At 37.1% G+C, this 16,462-nt stretch overlaps 2 protein-coding genes across 14 annotated transcripts in view; both read left to right on the forward strand.

Annotated features, from left to right (window-relative positions):
* Nucleotides 1–16,462, forward strand: part of LOC101425653 (T-complex protein 1 subunit alpha-like) — a 32,031-nt gene that overhangs the window by 1,688 nt on the left and 13,881 nt on the right.
* GALNT11 (polypeptide N-acetylgalactosaminyltransferase 11) overlaps nucleotides 1–16,462 on the forward strand; it is a 92,831-nt gene that overhangs the window by 990 nt on the left and 75,379 nt on the right. For 4 of the 13 annotated variants that reach the window (XM_058298025.1, XM_058298017.2, XM_058298018.1 and 1 more), the window contains exons 2-3: nucleotides 741–838; nucleotides 1,288–1,486. The exons of 4 other annotated variants lie outside the window; for them this stretch is intronic. The gene's annotated coding sequence lies outside the window, so the exon portion shown is untranslated. Of the gene's footprint in view, nucleotides 1–740; nucleotides 843–1,287; nucleotides 1,487–16,462 lie in introns of all 13 variants that reach the window. 5 more of the 13 variants (XM_023584013.2, XM_058298026.1, XM_023584014.2 and 2 more) reach the window with 2 other exon arrangements.

Genomic DNA, 16,462 nt, shown 5'->3' on the forward strand with positions numbered 1-16,462 from the left:
AAATGACTGTGGAAAAATTCAAACGTACAAGAACTAGCAAGAAAAGTGTAATGAATCCCCATGTACTCACACTCCTCTGATTTTTTTTTTTCCTTCGTTCTGCTTCTTCCCTATATATTGTCCTCTCTGAAAATAGAAGAGGAAAAACCTCTTTTTGGAAATATGGATGGAAAAATCTTCCGTCTCAATAATTAGCAAAGATATACAAATGAAAATACTATTTTCCAACTCTACCAAAATTTTAAACAATACTCATTGAAGTGCAGGTAGGGTAAAATGATACATTTATAAAAGATCAGAATATAAATTCCAGTGCCTTTTAAAAAGCCGTGTGGCAACATGTTATAGGAACCTTAAAAACCTCTCTACCCTTTGGCACATGTTGCTAATTTTGAGACTGAAGACTTTTCCATATGTATTTCGAAATATATTTCTTTTGTCAATAGTCTTCTTGGAAACTTTATCCATTTTTCAGTACTATCCATTGCCGTATTTGCTAAAGGTATTTTTCTGATTTTTGTGCTTTGCTTTTTAATTTTAGTTATCTTTGACTTATATTGATAGCTTTAATTGATTTTAAGATCAATGTTTGTAAATATTTCCTTCATTTTTCAGTATATTTTTAGAAACTTGGAATAGTTGATAAGACAAGGGAACTTAATTATAAATTGCATTTTTAAAAAAGAGGAAGCATGTCTAATCCTCATGACCTACTGATCAATTAATTTCCACATATTCAGGATAGTTCTGCTTCATCCTACCAAATTCCTGAGCATATTCATACTGGAAAAAGATGCCAAATGGTCTTTTTGTGGTGTGAAGTTGGATAAAGAAACCAGTAGGTATTTTCTTAAACTCATTTATATAATTTACAATTAAGTATGAAATACATTTTAGAAGCAGCTAGCAATTCACTTTTTTCCCCATATAATAAACTTTATTTTAAAGAGGTGTTAGATTACAGAAAAGTTAAACTGAAAATATAAGGGATTCCCATATACCCCACCCTTCCCCATCTTCCATCTTTCCTTATTAATAACATCTTAAAATATTGTACATTTGTTACAGTTGATGAATAAATATTAACACGTTGCTAATAACCAAGTTCTGTAGTTTATATTATGGTTTACACTTAATTCCAAAATGCCCTAAATTCCACCTATTATTTCCTACCCACTCCCCTTAGAACCTCTGGTAAAACCACTGTCTTTATACCATTGTTACATGTTCTTCCGTTACTACAATATTAATAATTTTGCTTTGTTCATGGTTGTATTCCCCTCTTAGGTTTGTCCATTGCTCTCAACCTTGAGGATTTTTGGATGGTGATACCCACTCTCCTTCAGATTGAGAGGGGTCTTAGCTCTGGGGCAGATGGAAGGAACTGTTCTGCGTGCAAATGTAGACACTTCCTGTGTTTTGGGATAGGGGTTGTCCATCATCATCGTTTTGTTTTTTGTCCTGGATGAGTCTGATGAACTGAAGGGTAGGTTGGTTGCAACTCTAGCAGTTTACTATAATTTTCTGCGATTACATTATGTTTATAAATCAGTAGGGGATCTATTCTCTACCTCCTAAGTGTTTCCAGAAAATTCTGTCTGCTTATTACCTATTTTTAGTTTTTTATTTTTGTGAATGAGATCCTATTTCCATTATGTCTATACTAAATACTAGAATGGATATTCTTTTTTCTTTTTTTAAAGCAGTGCTTTTGAGATATATTCATATACCACACAGTCTGTCCAAAGTATACAGTCAGTGGCTTTTAGTATAATCACAGTGTTGTGCACTCATTACCACAAAAAATTTTAGAACAATTTCATTACTTCAAAAAGAAAAACTTCACATTCCTTAACAGTCACCTCAGTCTCTCTAATCTTTTCCAGCCCTACAAAACCAGTAATATAATTACATCTTTTTTTTTTAAAGATTTATTTTATTTATTTATTTCTCCCCGCCCCTTCATTGTTTGCATTTGCTGTGTGCTATGTCTTTAGGAGGCACTGGGAACTGAACCTGGAACCTCCAATGTGGAAGTGAGGTGCGTAATCGCTTGAGCCACCTCTGTTCCCTACTTTGCTGTGTCTCTCATTGTATTTTTCCTTACTGTGTCAGCTTGTGGTGCCTACCTGTCACACCAGTTCGCTGTCTTCTTTAGGAGGCACCAGGAACTGAACCATGGACCTCCCATGTGGTAGGCGGGAGCTCAGTTTCCTGAGCTCCTGCTCTCCTACAATTCCTACTTCCCTATAATTCCATCTTCCCTATAATTCCATCTCATAAATTGATTTATATTTGCATTTTATATCAATGGAATCATGCAATGTGTACTGCTGTGTCTGATTTCTTTCACTTAGCATGTTATAACATTTTGTAACATTGACATACATTTGTTCAGTTTCAAAGATAAACAGTCTTGTATATGCGATATTACCCATATTCATATTTCACAAGAGGTTTTACTATGCTATACAGTCCCATTTTATGTTTTAACTTTCCTTCTGGTAATATCCATGACCTTAGATGTTCCCTTTCAAGCACTATCATACCAATATAATAACACTGCTAGTTTCAAACACTATGATGTACTTTCACCTTTTCTGTTCATTTCCAAAGATTAACAAACAACCTTTTTACCAATTCTGCACAGGTTAACCCTCAGCTTTTCATTCTCTAGCCTCATTCTATTTTTTGGTGACCTGTATTCTAGTTATTAACTGCATCAGTTTACACAATATATTTAGTTCATAATAGTGCAATCATACAGTATTTGTCCTTTTGTGTTTGGCATGCTTCATCCAACATATGTCCTCCAGGTTCATCCATGTTGTCATAGGCTTCATGATTTCATTTCTCTTAAAACTGCATAATATTCCATTGTGTGTATATGCTACAACTTATCAGCTTATTGGTTGATGGACACCTGGTTTACTTCCATCTTTTGGCAGTTCTGAATAATGACACTGTAAACATCTGTGTACGGATGTCTCTTCTCTCAGTTCTTCTGTGTGTATTCCTAGTAGTAGTATTGTAGGGTCACATGGCAAGTCTGTATTTAGCTTCTGTAGGAACTTCCAAACAATCCTCCACAGTGACTATGCCATTCTATATTCTCACCAACAGTGAATAAACTTTTCTCTCTCTCCACATCCTCTCCACTTACAGTTTTCTGTCTTTTTAATATTGACCATTCTAATAATAGTGTGAAATGATATATCATGTAGTTTTGATTTGCCATTTCCCTAATTGCTAGTGATGTTGAACATTCTTTGTTTTTTGCCTTTTATTTTTTAATATATAAAAATTTTTTTTAATATCCATATTTCTTCCTTGGACAAATGTCTATTCATGTCTTTTGCCCATTTTTTAATTGGGCCGTTTGTCTTTTTATTGTTGAGTTGTTGCATCTCTTTATATATCATGGATATTAAACCCTTATCAGATAGGTGATTTCCAAATATTTTCTCCCATTGAGTTGGCTATCTGAGGTGCAGAAGTGTTTTTGAGGAGGTCCCATTTGTTTTTTCTTTTGTTGTTCATGCTTTGGGTGTAAGGTTTAAGAAACTACTACCTTCCACAACATTTTGCGTTGTTTTTTTTCCCCCTTATATATTTTTTAGTAGTTTTATGGTCCTGGCTTTTATGTTTAGATCTTTGACCCATTTTGGGTTGATTCCTATATAGGGAATGAGATAGGGGTCTTCTTTCATTCCTTTGGTTATGGATATCCAGTTCTTCCAGCACCATTTGTTGAAGAGACTGTTTTGTCCCAGTAATAGGGACTTGGTAGTTTTGTCAAAAACTAGCTGGCCATGGGAAGCGGATTTGGCTCAACAGATGGAGCAGCTGGCTACCACATGGGGGGTCCAGGGTTCAAACCCAGGGCCTCCTGACCCATGTGATGAGCTGGCTCATGTGTAGTGCTAATGTATACAAGGAGTGCCATGCCACACAGGGGTGTCCCCCACGTAGGGGAGCCTCATGTGCAAGGAGTGCGCCCCGTGAGAAGAGCCACCCAGCACGAAAAAAGTGCAGCCTGCCCAGGAATGCTGCACACACGGAGAGCTGACACAGCAAGATGATGCAACAAAAAGAGACACAGATTCCCGGTGTTGCTGACAAGAATACAAGCGGACACAGAAGAACACACAGTGAATGGACATAGAAGGCAGACATCTGGGAGGGGAAAGGGAGAGAAATTAATAAAAAATAAATCTTTAAAAAAAAACCTAGTTGGTCTTAGAGGTTAGGGTTTATTTCTGGACTTTTAATTCTATTCCACTGATCAATGTGTGTATCTTTATACCAGTACCGTGCTGTTTTGACCACTGTCACTTTGTAATGTGTTTCAAGGTCAGGCATCAAATTCCTCCCATATTGCTCTTCTTTTTTTAGGATGCTTTTGGCTATTTGGGTGCATTTTCCCTTCCAAATAAATTTGGTAATTGCCTTTTCTATTTCTGTGGACTGCTAGAATTTTGATTAGTATTGCATTGAGTCTATAAATCAGTTTTGGTAGGATTGACATCTTCACAATATTTATACTTCCAATTGATGAACATGGAATGTCTTCACATTGTTTAGGTCTTCATTGATTTCTTTTAGTACTATGTTTTCTGAATATAGGTCTTGTACAACTTTGGTTAAGTTGATTCTTAGGTATTGGAGTCTTTTTGTTGCTATTGGAATGAAATTTTCTGATTTCCTCAGCTTGTTCAATACCAGTGTATAGAAACAATAAACTGATTTTTGTGTGTTGATCTTGTATCCTGCCTCTTTGCTGGACTCATTTATTAGCTTACATATCTTTGTTGTAAACATTTCAGAATTTTCTAAATATAGGATCATGCCATATGTGAATAGTGGAGAGTTTTACTTCCTCTCTTCCTATTTGGATGCCTTTTATTTTATTTTTCTTGTCTAATTGCTCTAGCTAGAACTTCTAGCACAATATTGAATGACGGTGGTGACAGTGGGCATTCTTGTCTTGTTCCCCATATGAAGGGAAACTTTTCAACCTTTCCCCATTGAGTAAGATGTTGGCCGTGGGTTTTTCATATATGCCTTTTATCATATTGAGGAATTTTCCTTCTATTCCTATCTTTCATAGTGTTTTTATCAAGAAAGGATGCTGGATTTTGGTTGAGTGCCTTTTCTGCATCAATTGAAATGATAGTGAGGATTTTTTCCTTCATTTTTTTTTTGTTGTTGTTTTTTAAAGATTTATTTCCCGCACTCCACCCTTGTTGTTTTGCACTTGCTTTCTGTTCTCTGTTCATTATCTTTTTGTTGTTGTTGTTAAGAGGCACTGGGAACCTAACCTGGGACCTCCATTGTGGAAAGGAGGCACCCAATCACTTGCACCTCCACTCCCAGCTTGTTGTATCTCTCATTGTGTTTCCTTGCTGCATCTCTTCATTGCTTCAGCTTGGTGTGTCATCTTGTTGCCTCAGCTTGCTGTGCCAGCCTGTCCTTTCAGCTCATTGTCTTTAGAATGCACTGGGAACCGAACCTGGGACTCTTGAATGTAGCAGGCAAGGGCCTTGAGCCACATCTGATTCCCCTTCAGTTTGTTAATGTGGTTTATTATGTTTTATGATTTCTTATGTTGAACCACCCTTGCATATCAGAATTAAATCCTACTTGGTCATGGTTTGTAATTCTTTTTATATGCTGTGGGATTCTATTTGCAAGTGTTTTGTTGAGAATTTTTTTCATCTTTAGAGTTTGTCAATTTTATTGATCTTTTGAAAGAACAAGCTTTTGGTTTTGTTGATTTTCTCTTTTTTTGTATTCAATTTCATTTATTTCTGCTCTAATCTTTATTTCCTTCCTTCTGCTTGCTTTGTGAGTGGTTTGCTCTTCTTTTCTCCATTTGTCCAGTTAGGTTTTTGAATTTAGTTCTCTCTTGCTCCTTTTTTTTTTTTTATAAGGTACTAGGTCTGAACTGAACCCAGGACCTCCTAAGTGGGACGCCTGTACTCAGCCAGTGACCGCAGAGGCTCCCCTGAGTTGTTGTTGTTTGTTTGCTTGTTGGTTGTGGGTTTTTTGTTTTTTGTTTTTTTTTAAGTAGCCACCAGGAACCAAACCTGGGAACTCCCATGTGAGAAGAAGGTGCTCAACTGCTTGAGCCACATCTGCTCCCTCTTTTCTTTTTAAATATAGGTATATAGGCCTTAAATTTCCCTCTCAGGACTGCGTTTACTCTATCCCATAAGTTTTGGTAAGATGTGTTCTCATTTTCATTTGTCTCATATTTACTAATTTCATTTACAATTTCTTCTTTGACCCACTGATTATTTAGGAGTGCGTTCACCCACCACACGTGTGAATTTACCTTTTAACTATCTATTATTGATTTCCATTTTCATTCCATTATGACTTGAGAAGGTGCTTTGTATATTTCAGTCTTTTTATATTCACTGAGACTTACATTGTGACCTAACATGTGGTCCAACCAGGAGAAAGATCCATGAACACTTGAAAAGAATGAATAACCCGCTGAGTTTGGGTAAAGTATTCTGTATATGTGTTTGGTCTACCTCGTTTATCATATTGTTCAAGCTCTTTGTTTCCTTGTTGATTTTCTGTCTAGTTGTTCTAACTAATGATATGAGTGGTATGTTGAAGTTGCCAGTGATTATTATAGAGATATCTGTTTCTCCCTTCAGTTTTGCCAGAGTTTGCCTCATATATTCTGGAGGCACCCTGGTTAGGTGCATAGATATTTATGACTGTTATTTCTTCCTGTCTGATTGTTCCTTTTATTAATAAATAATGACCTTCTGTATCTCTTATAACTTTTTTGCATTTAAAGTCCATTTTGTCTGATTATTATATAGCTACTCCTGCTCTTTTTTGGTGACTACATGGAGTGTCTTTTTCCAACCTTTCATTTTCAGCCAGTTTTATCCCTGGGTCTAAAGTGAGTCTCTTGTAGGCAGCATATGGATGGCTCATGGTTTTTTATTCACTCTGTCAGCCTATAGCTTTTTTTTTCTTTCTTTTTTTAAATAAATGTTTATTGATTCCAGTCAAGATTTTTGTTTGGAAAAAGCAAAAGACAACTTTGTCCTATTTAGGCAGGAAAATAAGGTTTTAGAATGATAGCATCCACTCACAAGGAAGGATAGAGACTCAGGCTTGGAAGTTAGGTAGGAGCTAGCTGGGCACAGCTAAGATCACATCGCATGTCAGCTTTTATCTTTTGACTGGTGAGTTTAATTCATTCACATTCAATGTTATTACAGTAAATGCATTGTTTACTTCCACATTTTATTCTGTGGTTTTCATGTTATATCTTATTTTTGTCTGTCTTCTTACATTTTTGGTTACCCTTTCTGCTACTCTTCCTTCTATACTCTCCTCCAAGCCTCTCTCCTTTTTTCTTTCAGGCTATAAGGTTTCCTTTACTATTTCCTGCAAAGGTGGATTCTTTTTTACTAACTCTTAGTTTCTGTTTTTTTGTGAATGTTTTAAACTTACCTTCATATTTGAAGGGCAGTTTTGCTGGATAAAGACTTCTCAACTGTTTTTCTCTCAGTATTATAATTGTGTGATACCACTGTCTTCTTGTCTCCATGGTTACTGATGAGAAAGCCACACTAAGTCTTACTGGGTGTCCCTTGTATGTGTTGGTTTGCTTCTCCCTTGATCCTCTCAGAATTTTCTCTTTATCTTTGACATTTGACATTCTGAATAGTATGTGTCTTGGAGTAGGTCTGTTTGCATTTAATCTTATTGGGGTGTGGTGTCTAACCTTTGCCTGATGTCCTAAACCTTAACAGGTCTTTTTCCAGTCCCATTCAGCCTGTCCTTTAGCTATTTTTCTGAAGAGGGTCCTGTGTCTTTCTAGTCCACCTTCCCTCTGGAAGTCCTCAGCTCTATTGGAATTTATTCTGATTGGGGTATGCTGTGCTTCTTGGATGTGTACGTTCATTTCTTTTGTGAGAATTGGGAAATTTTCGTCTATTATTTCCTCAGATACTCTTTCTGCCCCTTTTCCTTTCTCTTCTTCTGGAACTCCCATGACATGTATGTTTTTATCTTTTGGGTTATCATTCAACTCCCTGAGCCGCTGCTCAATTTCTTCCTTTCTTTTCATTCCATTCCCGTAGTAGCTGGTGCCCCAGGTGCTAGGGGGAGTGTATTTAGTGTAACCTCAAGTATGCAGAAGCAGTGCCCTCAGGGCTGGCCAAGCCTCACAAACAAACTTTCTCAGAGAATATTCTCCATCCTTGTCCAGACAAACCCTCCCTTTGCCTTTTCAGCAACCACCTGGGTTCAGTAGGGAGGATGTTTGAGAAGGCAAACTTATCTATAGCTACCTGCTGGCTTTCTGGGCACACAGTGTTGAGGCCCTATCTGGCCTGGAAATAGGGATCCTTCCAGTGCAGCTGGCCAAAATCTACTTGCTGTAACAGGCTGTGTCCCGCCCTCTTCCCTTTCCTTGGGGAAGAGCACTCCTGCAACCTGTTCTGTCCTGAGCCATTGCAGTGCACAGATGCTGCATTCTGCAGACTGCTCTTTATTCCGTAGGTGGGAGGAGGGACACCATGCTGCTGCTTTTGCAGCTCTCCTCACCGGGTTTTTCAGCTAAAGGAGACTCCTTTCCTTTGCCCCTCTCTCTTCTTGATGATGTTATACCTTCCTGTGGTGTCCTGAGCCCCAGAGCAGCCTTCCCAACAGTCTCTGCCTGTTCTCTAGCTATATTTTTCTGGGAGAGAAGCGTTTCCTCTGCCTTTCTGTTCCTCAGTGTTCTCCGATTTTGCTTTGTCTGAATTTTTCTTTAATTCTCCTTCTCTTTTGAAGGATAGATAATATTGGGGAATATAGAATTCTAAGTTGGTTTTTTCTTTTAATGCTAAATATTCCCCACTATCTTTTTGCTTGTATGGTTTTTGAAGAGTAGTCCTCTTTAATTCTAATCTTTTTTTCTCTATAGATAAGATGGCCTTTTTCCTTTATGGCTTTGTTCAAAATCTCCTTTTTGGCTTTGATTTTCTGACTAGGATATATCCAGGGGTGGGGTTGTTTTGTTTTGTTTTTTTTTTTTGCTTTTGTAGTTATCCTGCTATGTATTCTCTAAGCTTTCCAGATCTGTATTTGGTGTCTTTCATTAATTTTGAAATGTTCTTGGCCATTACTATCATTATTTACTCTGTTCCCTTTTCTCTTTCTTTGCCTTCTGGCATTCCATTAAGGTATATTTCATGTATCTCATGCTTTCTGAAATTGTCCCATTGTTCTCAGATGTTCTGTGTTTTTCATTCTTTTTTCTCTTTGGTTTTTGATTAACTTATCTTTTAAGTTTTCCAATTCTTTTTTTTTTTTTTTTAAGGTAATGGGTCCCAGGATTGAACCAGGGACCTCATGTAGAAAGCCTACACTCAGCCACTGAGCCACATCTGCTCCCCTGAGCAGATTTTTTTCATTTGTTTGTTGTTTTTTTTTTAGGAGGCACTGGGAAGGAACCTGGGACCTCCCATGTGGGAAGCAGGCACTCAAATGCTTGAACTATATCCATTAAATTTACTGATTCTTTCATAAGCTGTGTGGATATTACTGATGTGCCATTCTTTATTTCTGTTCCATTGTTTTTAATTTCTAGCATTTTCTTTTGATTCTTTGTTAGAGGTTTCATCTCTCTGCTTACATTACCCATCTGTTCTCACATATTGCCTTCTTTCTCCATTAGAGCCCTTAACATATTAATCATAGTTGTTTTGAATTTCCTATCTCACAATCTGAACATCTGTGTCATCTGAGTCTGGTTGTGATGATTGCTTTGTCTTTTTAGGCTGCATTTTTCCTTGCTTTTTGGCATGCCTTGTAATTATTTGTTGAAAGGCTGACATGTTGTATTGAATAATAGGAACTAGGGAACCTTTGGTGTGAGATTTATGGTAATGTGGCCAGAAGTTTGGGTGTGTTTAATGTTTGCTGTAGCTACAGGTGCTAGAGGCTTTGAATTTCTCTAGTGTTCTTGTTTTTGTCTTTGCTCTTGAATTTGAGCTTCTCTAAGTTCTCTTTCCAGAGAGAAAAAACAGCTCATTCATTCTTGCAGCTCATTTATTCACTGATGTAGTGGTATAGTATCAGGGAGAGAAGCGTGTTAACCGCCAGTGAACGTCCCCCTGTAGTGCGTTCATTCCTTCTCTGGCTGTAGAGTTCCCAGTCCATTCCTTGAATCCCTGACTATTAATGATTATGTTTTTTGTGATTTTCCCATCCCCCTTAGGTGGAATAGGAAGGCTGGAGGGGGCTGGAGTGGGAGGAATGCTCTTTCCCCAACTACACTAAGGCCCTGACAGTGTGTTTTCTCCTGGAGCATAGGCCTTTGTTAAGAAGACTCTGGGTGCCTGTCACAACAGAATGATCTTCCTCCCCTACCAGAGCCACAAGGGGTTCTTTCTTGGCTCTTCAAGGTGAGGATCTGGTGGGGTTCCTGTAGATATAGCCTATGGAAGTGTGCTTCCCCCCACTCTCCAAAGTGTAGTCCTCAGGAGTTTCTTCCTCTCATTCTGGTATACATTCAGCCTTCAGTTATTCATCAAAATTACCATTTAAGTCTTTCCATTTTATAGTTCCAGCAACTTCTGTTCCAGGCAAGCAGATCCTATCTTCTCAGGTATTGGTCATTTGAGTGCTTTGGGCAGAGAATACCCACTTTGAGGTGGCAGCTTGCCCTTTAACCTCAGTTCCCTGGTAAGTCCAAGAAAAGTAGTTGAATTTCAGTTTGTTCAGCTTTTTCTTATTGTAAGATTGGGAGTGATGACTCCATTCTTTTTAACTTTGATTTTGTGTCTTCATACAACCTTGGGTGAGCTAGATGCATAGGTCCCAGGACTGTTGTATTGCTTCTGGTTTTGATTTGATACTGTGACAGTTTGAAGTTCTTTTATTAATCCCAAAAAGAAAAAAGTTTTTATTTTGGAGGTATTGGGGCTTGAACCTGGGACCTTGTACGTGGGAAGCAGGGGCTCAACCAGTGAGCTATGGCTGCTCCCCAATATTTTTAAAAAAATTTTTTATCTTTAACTTAAAAAAAAAATAAATCGTACAATTCATCCAAAAAATACCACCAATGGTATTTGGTATTATCATACATTTATGGATTCATCACGTTGATCATTAGTAGTACATTTTCATTATTTCTGTGCTACTAATAAAATACAGATAAACAAACAAGAAACCTCTTCACCACTCGATCTCAAGATTATGTTTTTGAACTAATCCATTCCTCTGGGTGTGGGGCCTTTTGATTGGTCGATGGTTAGTGAGCCTGGGTCTCCACCTTCTTGCTGAGTTTGATATAAACAGAGACACAGAGAGAGATAGGAAGCTGCCATATTTGATCTGGCCATTTGAGAACGGACTCCAGGTTTGCCTATAGCTAAGCTTAAGGAGAGAGCTCCAAGAGGTTCAAGGAACCAAGTCCCAGAGAGAGATGACTGATAAGCCACAGCTGAGTTCAAGGAGAAATTAGAGGCCAGCAGACCTTCTGTCTTGTCTGATCACCACATGGCAGGTTGCTAGTGTCAAAAGTAGATGACTTTGGTGAGAAAACATCTCTGATGGTACCTTGATTTGGACCTTTCACAGCCTCAGAAGTATAAGCTTTTATCCCTGATAAATCCCCTTTATGAAAGCCACCACATTTCTGGTACTTTGCAAACAAGAGAGATACCCTTTTCTTTTTGTTGGCTAAATTTCAGTGTTTAATACGTCATCTGATTAATAATAATTTCAAGCTACACTGTCTCATACTTTTGCTTTCCTTAGAAAAAAGCTCATCACTTTGAAATGTTCTTTCCTTGCAAATATAAAATTATCTTGTAATCTGATAAAACCTTTTCCTATGTATTATCGTGCACTTCAAAGGCAATAAAAGCTGTTAAAAACTCTTTATTAATTAAATTTTCCAGTTAAAATTTTCCCTTTTCAGCTGAACCCTGATTTTCTTAGTTTGGGTTCCTCGGGAGTCACATCCTGAAATAAAAATTCAAATCAATCCAAGTTGCTTATTTAGGTGGCAATCCCAGGATATACCACTAGGGGAATGAGGAAGTGAGACATGGCAGGAAACACCCAATTAAAGGTGTGTTTTAAAGCCAGTTTCTGTTGTGGCCAGTTGAAGTTTAATCACAGTGGGGAACACTGGGAGCCAGTATAGAATACAATTGTGAGCTTCTCCTTCTGGAGGGTGGAGAATGAAGGAACTGGGATATTTTTACAGTGAAGCCTATCAGTCTATAGTGGAGGGTTGTCAGTAGGGAGATAAAAATTCCTCCACACTTTAGGCCTGCCCTGCATATTGGCTGAATGGCTCCAGAGGCCAGAAATGTAGATACTGGCAGTTAAAGTCAGACTTTCATGTACCAAGATAATAAGGCTCAGGAGGATATGCAGGCAACATTGTCTGCTATTTTGATTTACGAGAGCTTGGCTCAATAGTATGAGCTAGGATGGAAATTGGCATTTGCCACATTGATTAAGTTTTGTTAGCTTTCTGAACATGTTGAGGTGATAGTCTTCAGAAATGAGTTTTCTGAGAAGGGCCCAAGATTCTGTCACATTATGATTTTTGTTGATGGTCTTTTTTTTTGGAAATATATAATTAGTGAATGTCATGCTTCCTTTGAAATGCAAAAGCAACAGTTAGAAAATAATCCTAGGCTTGGGCTTCAGATTTGTAATGGCAGTCTAGTTCTACCCTCTAGGTGAAGACAAATAATACAGACAAAGTATTTTAAAATCTTCTAAAAAGCATCAAAGAATTTATAAAATAAAGTAAGAAAATGATAGAAATCCAGAGTGATGAGCTGCTTCTTGTGGGGCCACTTTGCCCAGGATATTTGCTATTGTGGAAGAGGCAGCTGAGAGGCTGAGCAGTGTAGTTAACAGATGCAGGGATAGGAGAACAGAAATTGAGGTGTAGGACTTGCCACAGATGAGAATCTTGGTTTATCTGCCATGGTTAACGTTCGAAGCTTTTGAAAAGCTGCAGCCTAGTGTATGTGTGAACTGGGAGCCTGCCAACCTTTGCTGAATCCCTGAGCTTATTTTATTGAGCCGTCTGGATGGTTCAGCAAATCTCAAATTCTGAAATTGGGTTAAGGTTTTCTCAGATTGCTGGTGACCCCAGGCACCTAGCAGAAGCATAAGAAAATGCTCTCTGGAAGAAGATACTATTATCCTAGACCTCAAATGATTTTTGAAATGATTTTTCAAGTACAATGACCAATGCACAACCAAATCAACATGTTCTTGTAGTTTCCTGTTCTTCGGTGTTTCTTTACCTTTGCTTTTCTTTTTTTTAAAGATTTTTATTTTATTTATTCCCCGCCTCCCGCAGCTTGCTTGCTGTCTGCTCTCTCTGTCCATTTGCTGTGTCTGCCTGTCTCCCTTTTGTTGTGTCATCTTGCTGCGCCAGCTCTCCATGGGCACGGGCCATCAGCTCTCCGTGGGCACGGGCCAGCCTGCCTTCACAAGAAGGCCCTGGAACACGAACCCAGCGCCTCCCATATGGTAGACAGGAGCCATCAATTGAGCCACAGCCGCTTCCTAACTTTGCTTTTCTTTTTACATTAATTTCTCTTTCTTCCATCATTATATGGTTTTCCTCTGCATTTGAGATATAATATATACACACTACATATGTTTAGGTTCTTTGATTTTCTTACAGAGAAGAGATTCATAAATATCAGATGGATGCGAAAAAAAAAATCATTCCCAGTTTGCATATCCTCTCTGCAATTTGCTCTGGACCTTTCCTAATTCAATAATCTCCTTATTTGTAATTATAAAATACTGTTGGTGGCAGTGTTGTTTTTGGTTTTTTTTTTTGATACTAGCTTTCCAGAATATGTAAGGAATGAAGAAATACTGGGTATTTTTATATTGTCATCACCTGGTAATTTCACAGTATGTATGAAAAGGGTACTATTATAAGTCAGTATTTGTATTTATATGACTGTAGCTTAAAATATGAATGTCTCTTTTATGGAAAAGGCTAATAAATGTTTGCTGTTTGATGGTTTGGAATACCAAGTATACTTAAAATAGCTGGAAACTACTGAAAGGTAACTACTTAACATTTAAATATAGACATTTTAAGCTTCATTAAATATCACAAACACTATTTTGTACTGAAAGAATGTCCTGTTAGTTAAACAGAATGGTCTTATTAACATCCAGTGGCAGAATTTCATAGAGGAAAAATGATTTTTTAAGTTGTGTTTTCAGAATTTTTATTCCATGCTCAAATTTTATTATCAAATTTTTACAAATTAATGGAATTGAAAATTTCATCCAGCATGTTTAAAACCTTTTATATCTGTGCATTTTGGTATGGAAATCCCCTTTGCTTTTGAGATTAATAGAAAAGGCTATTTAAAAGCTTTTAAACATTCAACCTTTTCCAAACTTGTTCTTATTTTTTAAGTTAGGTAATGTTTTTCCAAGATTTTTTTTTACCTTAATTATAAAAGAAATACATGTTCTTTGTAGAAAATTTTAAAAATAAAGTACAGACAAAATTATCCAAAATGTGACTAAACTGTGTAATAAATACCTTTTTCAGCAATTGCCAATAACAATATAGCAGTTTGTATATAGTGTAGAGAGATTAAAAATAAATAGTACAAAATAATAAAATAAATAAGTAGTACAGTACATAGCGAAACATTAATGGTGAGGTTTCAGGTGGTTTTTAAATGATTTTCTGATTTTTCAGCACAATAGATGAGCTTAAAATAGTAATCTTCAGCATCTTTAATGGTGCCCAATATTTGGAGCTCCTATTGTTCCCAGTTTTCTTTGGGGGGGGGGTATAATGGAGGGATCTCATATGTGGGAAGCCATCACTCCCCTGAGTTGTATTTTTTGTTGGTTTGCTAGTTTTTTTTTTTTTGTTTTTTTTTTAGGAGGTGCCAGGGACTGAACCTGGGACCTCCCATGTGGGAAGCAGGCACTTAACTGCTTGAGCCACAGCTATTCCTCCAGTTTTCTTTAGAATTACAATGATTTTTGGAAGAAGAATGTTGGCTTTTTAGTACATTTAATAGAGTATGACTGGAAGATAAGTGGCATTATTTAAACTTTATAGAATGACATTGCATAACAGGGATTATCTCAGTTAACTTTACCTAATATTAACTATTTTATAGAGTGGAATTAGGTAGCTGTTATGTAATGTGTCCTCTGTTAATAGAGGATAGCCTTGAAAAACATCCAAAAATGTGTCTTCTTACCTCAAAATGCTGTATTGTTCTATTGAGAACTATCCCTTACTCTAATGTGATAGTGATTCTGGAATTTCAATTGAGTGAAAGCTCATGGGATTTTAGACCTTTGTGACCTAAATAGTTTGCTGTGATGAATTTTGATATAACAACAATGGATGCTAACCATAGCAATAAGAAGTTTGGTTTTTGAGCATATTAAAGTATGTATGTACCTAAATTTTTTGTGTTTTTGCATGTGTATTTTTCTAGTTTCCTCAATTTTCTTCACCTACAGAGATAATATCTATCTTCTAACCCTGCCTTTACCCATTCTGTTTTCTCCTCCTTGTGGTAGTGGTGGGACCACCTTTTTTTTTTTTTTTAAACAGTTTATGGAAAATGGAACTGAGTGTTATGCCTTGTCCTTTGTTTTATAATATAAGCAATTATACATTTTTCTCCGTAATACTTTTATTTTTTTTTAAGGAAGTTGTGAGTTTACACAACAATCATGTATACAATCATGCATACTGTGAAGGATTCTCATGTCACCCCACCACCAGCACCTTGCATTGTAGAACATTTGCTACGAGTGACGAACATCAACAGAATATTACTGCTAACTATACTGTCTTACTTTTTTTACTTAATCTTAGAGATTAGTCCTTAGTAATATATAATGGCATTTTTGTTTCCTTTTTACTGCTGCATATTACTCTATTGTATGGGTGTTTTTTAGTTTATCCAGTCAGTCCCTTATTAATGAATACTCATTCCAGCCTTTCATTCTTACAGATACTCCTGTAAGTGATTACCCTTATACCTACAGTTTTTGCATTTTTATCTTTCATCTGTGGAAGAGATTCCTAGAAGTGATATTGCTGAGTCAAAGGGTAAATGCATATGTAATTTTACTAGATGTTGCCAAATTGCCCTGCATAAAAACTATGCCATGTATGAAATTGCCTCCAGCCTCACAAAGAATGTTGTCAAGCTTTTGGGATTTTACTAATTGAATATGTGAGAAATTATATCTCAGTGTAGTTGTTTTGGTAATTTATTTATTTTTAGGAGGTACTGGAGAGCGAACCTGTGACCTCATACATGGAAGGCAGGCGCTCAACCACTTGACCTACATCTGCTCCCTTCTCAGTGTTTTTGTTTTTTTTTCCCAGTTAGACCAGTGGCTTATGAAGAAAATCAGAGAAGAGAAATGGGAGAACAGAACAGGCCAA

The sequence above is a fragment of the Dasypus novemcinctus genome, chromosome 5 (genome assembly GCF_030445035.2).
Source record: "Dasypus novemcinctus isolate mDasNov1 chromosome 5, mDasNov1.1.hap2, whole genome shotgun sequence".
In the NCBI taxonomy this organism is placed as follows: domain Eukaryota; kingdom Metazoa; phylum Chordata; class Mammalia; order Cingulata; family Dasypodidae; genus Dasypus; species Dasypus novemcinctus.